Source organism: Oncorhynchus clarkii, chromosome 13 (genome assembly GCF_045791955.1).
Source record: "Oncorhynchus clarkii lewisi isolate Uvic-CL-2024 chromosome 13, UVic_Ocla_1.0, whole genome shotgun sequence".
Lineage (NCBI taxonomy): Eukaryota > Metazoa > Chordata > Actinopteri > Salmoniformes > Salmonidae > Oncorhynchus > Oncorhynchus clarkii.
Window position 1 is genome coordinate 56,843,181 of NC_092159.1, and position 8,807 is coordinate 56,851,987.

Genomic DNA, 8,807 nt, shown 5'->3' on the forward strand with positions numbered 1-8,807 from the left:
AAGTAATAAGGCACGGGGGAGTTTGGTATATGACCAATATACCATGGCTAAGTGCTGTTCTTAGGCACGATGCATCGCGGAGTGCATGGACACAGTCCTTAACCGTGGTATATTGGCCATATACCACAAACCCCCAAGGTGCCTTATTGCTATTATAAACTGGTTACCAACGTAATTAGAGCAGTAAAAATACATGTTTTGTCATAACCATGGTATACGGTCTGATATACCACGGCTGTCAGCCAGTCGGCATTCAGGGCTCGAACCACCCAGTTTATAACATCAATTATACAATTTATTTGCTGAGGGTGATTCTTTGATCCACCTCTACACAGACAACACCATTCTGTATACATTTTCCCCTTTGGACACTTTTAACAAACCTCCAAATGAGCTTCAATGCCATACAACACTCCTTCCGTGGCATCCAACTGCTCTTAAATGCTAGTAAAACTAAATGCATGCTCTTCAACCGATCGCTGCCCGCACCTGCCCGCCCGTCCAGCATCACTACTCTGGACGGTTCTGACTTAGAATATGTGGACAACTATAAATACCTAGGTGTCAGGCTAGACTTTAAATTCTCCTTTCAGACTCACATCAAACATCTCCAATCCAAAGTTAAATCTAAAATTGGCTTCCTATTTCGCAACAAAGCATCCTTCACTCATGCTGCTCAACATACCCTCGTAAAACTGACTATCCTACCGATCCTTGACTTTGGCGATGTCATTTATAAAATAGCCTCCAACACTCTACTCAAACTACATCCAGTTTGCTATCACAGTGCCATCCGTTTAAGGGTGGCACCAGGGCCCATGTATGTTGCAGGCCCTGGTGCGACCACACCGGCTAAACCTACACCACTGGCCACCAGTCTGCTTTCAGTTGTCAGTTACCCTCAGGTATGTGGATGATCAGGGCTTTATTCAGGAACGTTTCTTGGGCTACTTTGATGTGTCAAGTGGGAGAGATGCGCAGTCTGTGTTTTGACTTTATGAATTTTATGTCTGAGTTTAACTTCATAGAGAAACTCGTCCAAACCTACGAAGGCACAGCTGTAATGGAACGTACCTGCTATTTGGATTTACAGCTATGTCCCCTCGTTACCTGATTTATGAGGTGATGAATACTCCACTCCACTACCATTGTCAACTTTCTCCTGACATGAACTGAAGCCACAACGTCTCAACTGCCCTCTCATCCACTGAACATTGAATGTTTCCCTTCCAAGCACTGTGAGTACCCCTATCAATTTCCTCTCATTACTGTATGTAGAGTCAATCTCATACACAATCACATTATTACACATCAAAGATTTTACTCCTTGCTTGGACTACCTCATTCTTAGCTCTTTTGTCTAACTGTGTAGTGTCTTGTGTTATTGTTTTTAGTTCCCAGTAAAATCCTGTCCTGCACTGGTCAAGCCTCTGAACACCTCAACTCATGCCACATACCCTCATTCAATCACTGATGTGATCCCATTCCAACAATGTAAGTAGCCCTCTCACTCCCATCCTCCTCAATTTTTCAAGTCACCAGCATCCACTCTTTCGTGACCACAGAGAGTCAGGACACACGTTTAACGTCTCATCTGAAAAACTGCACCCTACACAGGGCAACGTCCCCACTGGCCTGTGACATTGGGATATTTTGTTAGACCAGAGGAAAGGGTGCCCCCTACTGGCCCTCTAGCTCCACTTCCAGCAGCATCTGGTCTCCCATCCAGGGACCAATCCTGCTTAGTTTCAGAAGCAAGCCAGCAGTGGGATGCAGGGTGGTGTGCTGCTCCTATGACTGAACCCCTTTGGCCATAGACTTATGTGATTTCATAGGCTTGCAAACAGTAAGTATGTTGTCACCCAATCTATCTTGAATAAGAACATTTTCACAGAGATCACCAGGAATCATTGGGCTGTATTGCTAAAATGGCACATTTTTCAACCGGGCCTGGTCAAGAATCCTCTTTTCTAGTTTGAATCACATGGCTTATGGAATCCAGGCAGCAGGCCTCATGATTATTTTCATTTTTCATTTTCCTTGTTTTTTATCACAGGTACAGCATTTGACACCACCCAGCCTCTAAATTACACAATCTCCAACATAATCTTGGCCATTGTCTATGGCAGCAGGTTTGAATACACTGACCCCGTAAATGCAAATTCATTTCTTAAAAATCATACAATGTGATTTTCTGGATTTTTGTTTTAGATTCCGTCTCTCACAGTTGAAGTGTACCTATGATACAAATTACAGACCTCTACATGCTTTATAAGTAGGAAACACTGCCGATTTTGCAGGTTATCAAATACTTGTTTTCTCCACTGTATGTACAAAGTTTGCTTTCATCAACCTATCATCAACCAATATTTCTCAAATCCTTTCGGGCTAAATTCCAGCTAAACTTGAGAGACCAAACTTGGATGTTAGAATCCTATTCTTTATTGGATGTGCCCTTACCCCCACAGAGATCCAATGACGTTATTCCCCCACCCCCTACACAAAGGATCATATTTATGGTTTGTCAATCAAGAATACAGTCCCAGGGTCAGCTTCTTGGTTTGTCATTCAAGATGAAATCAAATCAAATTGTACTTGTCATATGTGCCGAATACAACTGGTGTAGACTTTACTGAGAAATGTTTGCTTACGAGCCCTTTTCATTGATGCAGAGTTTAAGAATAATAGAACAGTAACACAAGAATGGATCTACAGTATTTCCTCCATAGAGATCCTGTTAGTATTCTAATTCTTTGAACACCTCCTGGCTTTTTGCCCACTATCACATTCTAACTATAGAATTAGAACAGGTATTATATTTCCATGATTCCAACAGTTCAACCAAGTGTTTTGATCTAAATCACAAGTCAAATCACAATTGCAATATTTTGTAAAAAATAAGGCCTAGATATTTCGCCTGTATCATGCAGCACTATGTGGCAGAGTGGGAATGATCTCAAATGAGATCAACTTCTGGTTGAAGTTTAGTTGAAGAGTATATAATGAATCCAAATGGAAAAGCCCCACTGAAATCAATTAGAATGTATGTGGCTTCCCTAGGGTAATGCACAACTCATACAGCAAATGTAGAACTTTTATTATAATAATAAATGCTAATATATATTTTGGCCATACCACCCAGTCCTAGGTTGTTGATGTGATCTGTAAGATTGTTTAATCTGGCTAATGTTGTTCAAATGTTTTCATTTTCATCAGGTTTGAAAACATTCAGTAAGTAAAATTATAGAATGGACTTCAGCACATTATACCTGCTTTTAGCTGGCTAATGTTTTCTTCCCAAAGGACTTCATGACTCAAGCATTCCATTTGTTAAAAAATTTTGAAGTTGCAAATACATAATGTTCTATTTGCAACAGTTTTAAAAATAAATGTTTGTCGACAGAAGAGACCTCTGACACATTTTATCCACAAAACATGACTTGTGGTCTTCCTCAAAAGTAAACCGACTTCAGGTTGTCTTTATCAGTATCTATAGACACTGGCGTAACATAGTTTCTGTGGACTCCGCCCCCCCCCCCCCAATGTCGGAGTTCACCCCCCCACCTCCCTTAAATACAATTAATAGAATGTGTCTGAATACCCATACTTGCATCCTAAATATACTGAACAAAAATATAAACACAACATGTAAAATGTTGTAAAGTCCCATGTTTCATGAGCTGAAATTAAAGATGCTGGAAATGTTCCATATGCAGAAAAAGCATTTTTTTTTCTAAATCTGTTTACATCCCTGTTTGTGAGCATTTCTCTTTTGCCAAGATAATCCATCCACCTGACAGGTGTGGCATATCAAGATTCTGATTAAACAGCTTGATCATTACACAGGTGCACCTTCTGCTGGGGACAATAAAAGACCACTCTAAAATGTGCAGTTTTTGTTACAAAACACAATGCCACAGATGCCTGAAGCTTATTGCGATGGTGTTCAAATGTAGGCTAAGTAGTTTTTCTCCTTAAAATGACCAAGTATTGCAGCGTAGTCTACATCTTTGAAAACAGAAGTCTTTGGGGACAAAGTGGATTTTTGTTTTCCACTGAAAGTGTTACTTGTTCTCTTGGCCTTTGTTAGAGCTGTTAAACTAAATGGTAAACCATCTTCTGATTCCTGAATGTGTCGGCACCGGGGACTCAGGATGTGGCTGCGTTATTGATGTCATGTTAATCAGGCCTTTGAATTGGAACAGATTGTTTTAGTTTTGTATTCTAGGCGACCTATTTAATCCATGTATCAAGTCTTAGCACTCATTTTGATCTTGTTCCCAATGATCAGTGCTTTAGTTTATTATCTTGCTGTCCAATGGTACTGAATTTGAGATGCACCCGACTGTCCACGTTGTTCTGTGCATTAGCCTTTTTGATTGGAAAAGTTTTAGTGTGTGTACTAAGCTATGCGATTTAATGTATATACACTATATATACTAAAATATGTGGACACACCTTCAAATTAGGGGATTCGGCTATTTCAGCCACACCCGTTGCTTACAGGGGTATAAAATCTCCATAGACAACCATTGGCAGTCGAATGGCCTTACTGAAGAGCTCAGTGACTGTAAATGTGGCACCGTCATAGGATGCCACCTTTACAAGTCAGTTCGTTCGATTTCTGCCCTGCCAGACCTGTCCCAGCCGCAAAGTGGTAGGCCACACAAGCTCACAGAACGGGCCTAGAAGGCCAACATCCCGTGGTCACCTCTTCACTGTTGACGTTGAGACTGGTGTTTTGCGGGTACTATCTAATGAAGCTGCCAGTTGAGGACTTGAGGCATCTGTTTCTCAAACTAGACAATGATGTACTTGACTTCTTGCTCAGTTGTGCACCGGGGGCCTCCCACTCCTTTCGATTCTGGTTAGAGCCAGTTTGCGCTGTTCTGTGAAGGGAGAAGTACACAGCGGTGTACGGGATCTCAGTTTCTCAGATGGAATAGACTTCATTTCTCAGAACAAGAATTGTTAGGTTAGATTACTTGTTGGTTATTACTGCATTGTCGGAACTAGAAGCACAAGCATTTCTCTACACTCGCATTAACATCTGCTAACCATGTGTATGTGATAAATAAAATTTGATTTGATTTAACTGACAAGATTCAGAAGAAAGGTCTTTGTTTCTGGCCATTTTGAGCCTGTATGTCACGCCCTGACCTCAGAGAGCCTTTATCGTTCTCTATTTGGTTAGGTCGGGGTGTGATTTGGGTGGGCATTCTACTTTGTCTATTTCTTTGTTGGTCGGATATGGTTCCCAATCAGAGGCAGCTAGCTGTCTATCATTGTCTCTGATTGGGGATCATACTTAGGCAGTGCTTTTTCCCCACCTTAGTTTGTGGGATCTTGTTTTTGTATTGTTGCTTTCCAGCCCTACAGAACTGTGCGTTTCATTTTGTATTTGTTATTTTTTCGGTGTCATCAATAAAAGAAAGATGTACGCCTACCACGCTGCACCTTGGTCTCCTCATTCCGGCTACGAACGTAACACTGTAATCGAACTCACAAATGGTGATGCTCCAGATGCTCAACTAGTCAAAAGAAGGCCAGCTTTATTGCTTCTTTAATCAGTACAACAGTTTTCAGTTGTGCTAACATAATTGCAAAGGGATTTTCTAATGATCAATTAGCCTTTTAAAATTATAAACTTGAATTAGCTAACATGTGGCATTGGATCACAGGAGTGATGGTTGTTGATAATGGGCCTATTTACGCCTATGTAGATATTCCATTAACCTTTTGCGTGTAGGGGGCAGTATTTTCGTTTTTGGCGAAAAAACTTACCCATTTGAAACTGCCTATTTCTCAGCCCCAGAAACTAGAATATGCATATAATTGTCAGATTAGGATAGAAAACACTAAAGTGTCCAAAACTGTCAAAATATTGTCTGTGAGTATAACATAAATGATATTGCAGGCGAAAACCTGAGGAAAATCCAATCAGGAAGTGCCTCTTATTTTGAAACTTCTGTTCCTATGCATGCCTATCCTCAATTTAAAGGGATATCAACCAGATTCCTTTTTCTATGGCTTCCCTAAGGTGTCAACAGTCTTTAGACAGTTTCAGACTTTTATTTTGAAAAATGAGCGAGAAAGATTACATTGCGTAAGTGGATAGGTGGGGCCTCTCAGAGTGAGTTTTGCACAAAAGAGTAAAGGGGTCATTGTTTCTCCCTGTCCTATTGAAAAACCTACACTCCCGGTTGATATATTATCGAATATACACTGCTCAAAAAAATAAAGGGAACACTTAAACAACACAATGTAACTCCAAGTCAATCACACTTCTGTGAAATCAAACTGTCCACTTAGGAAGCAACACTGATTGACAATACATTTCACATGCTGTTGTGCAAATGGAATAGATAACAGGTGGAAATTATAGACAATTAGCAGGACACCCCCAATAAAGGAGTGGTTCTTCAGGTGGTGACCACAGACCACTTCTCAGTTCCTATGCTTCCTGGCTGATGTTTTGGTCACTTTTGAATGCTGGCGGTGCTTTCACTCTAGTTGTAGCATGAGACGGAGTCTACAACCCACACAAGTGGCTCAGGTAGTGCAGCTCATCCAGGATGGCACATCAATGCGAGCTGTGGCAAGAAGGTTTGCTGTGTCTGTCAGCGTAGTGTCCAGAGCATGGAGGCGCTACCAGGAGACAGGCCAGTACATCAGGAGACGTGGAGGAGGCCGTAGGAGGGCAACAGCCCAGCAGCAGGACCGCTACCTCCGCCTTTGTGCAAGGAGGAGCAGGAGGAGTACTGCCAGAGCCCTGCAAAATGACCTCCAGCAGGCCACAAATGTGCATGTGTCTGCTCAAACGGTCAGAAACAGACTCCATGAGGGTGGTATGAGGGCCCGACGTCCACAGGTGGGGGTTGTGCTTACAGCCAAACACTGTGCAGGACGTTTGGCATTTGCCAGAGAACACCAAGATTGGCAAATTTGCCACTGGCGCCCTGTGCCCTTCACAGATGAAAGCAGGTTCACACTGAGCACATGTGACAGACGTGACATAGTCTGGAGACGCCGTGGAGAACGTTCTGCTGTCTGCAACATCCTCCAGCATGACCGGTTTGGCGGTGGGTCAGTCATGGTGTGGGGTGGCATTTATTTGGGGGGCCGCACAGCCCTCCATGTGCTCGCCAGAGGTAGCCTGACTGCCATTAGGTACCGTATGCTGGTGCGGTTGGCCCTGGGTTCCTCCTAATGCAAGACAATGCTAGACCTCATGTGGCTGGAGTGTTTCAGCAGTTCCTGCAAGAGGAAGGCATTGATGCTATGGACTGGCCCGCCCGTTCCACAGACCTGAATCCAATTGAGCACATCTGGGACATCATGTCTCGCTCCATCCACCAACGCCACGTTGCACCACAGACTGTCCAGGAGTTGGCAGATGCTTTAGTCCAGGTCTGGGAGGAGATCCCTCAGGAGACCATCCGCCACCTCATCAGGAGCATGCCCAGGCGTTGTAGGGAGGTCATACAGGCACGTGGACGCCACACACACTACTGAGCCTCATTTTGACTTGTTTTAAGGACATTGCATCAAAGTTGGATCAGCCTGTAGTGTGGTTTTCCACTTTAATTTTGAGTGTGACTCCAAATCCAGACCTCCAAGGGTTGATAAATTTGATTTCCAAATCAAATCAAATTGTATTTGTCACATACACATGGTTAGCAGATGTTAATGCGAGTGTAGCGAAATGCTTGTGCTTCTAGTTCCGACAATGCAGTAGTAACCAACGAGTAATCTAGCTAACAATTCCAAAACTACTACCTTATACACACAAGTGTAAAGGGATAAAGAATATGTACATAAAGATATTTGAATGGGTGATGGTACAGAGCGGCATAGGCAAGATGCAGTAGATGGTATCGAGTACAGTATATACATATGAGATGAGTATGTAAACAAAGTGGCATAGGTAAAGTGGCTAGTGATACATGTATTACATAAAGATGCAGTAGATGATATAGAGTACAGAATATACGTATACACATGAGATAAATAATGTAGGGTATGTAAACATTATATTAAGTAGCATTGTTTAAAGTGGCTAGTGATATATTTTACATCAATTCCCATCAATTCCCATTATTAAAGTGGCTGGAGTTGAGTCAGTGTGTTGGCAGCAGCAACTCAATGTTAGTGGTGGCTGTTTAACAGTCTGATGGCCTTGAGATAGAAGCTGTTTTTCAGTCTCTCGGTCCCAGCTTTGATGCACCTGTACTGACCTCGCTTTCTGGATGATAGCGGGGTGAACAGGCAGTGGCTTGGGTGGTTGTTGTCCTTGATGATCTTTATGGCCTTCCTGTGACATCGGGTGGTGTAGGTGTCCTGGAGGGCAGGTAGTTTGCCCCCGGTGATGCGTTGTGCAGACCTCACTACCCTCTGGAGAGCCTTACGGTTGTGGCGGTGATACAGGCGGTGATACAGCCTGACAGGATGCTCTCGATTTTGCATCTGTAGAAGTTTGCGAGTGCTTTTGGTGACAAGCCGAATTTCTTCAGCCTCCTGAGGTTGAAGAGGCGCTACTGCGCCTTCTTCACGATGCTGTCTGTGTGGGTGGTCCAATTCAGTTTATCTGTGATGTGTACGCCAAGAAACTTAAAACTTACTACCCTCTCCACTACTGTTCCATCGATGTGGATAGGGGGGTGTTCCCTCTGCTGTTTCCTGAAGTCCACAATCATCTCCTTAGTTTTGTTGACGTTGAGTGTGAGGTTATTTTCCTGACACCACACTCCGAGGGCCCTCACCTCCTCCCTGTAGGCCGTCTCGTCGTTGTTGGTAATCAAGCCTAC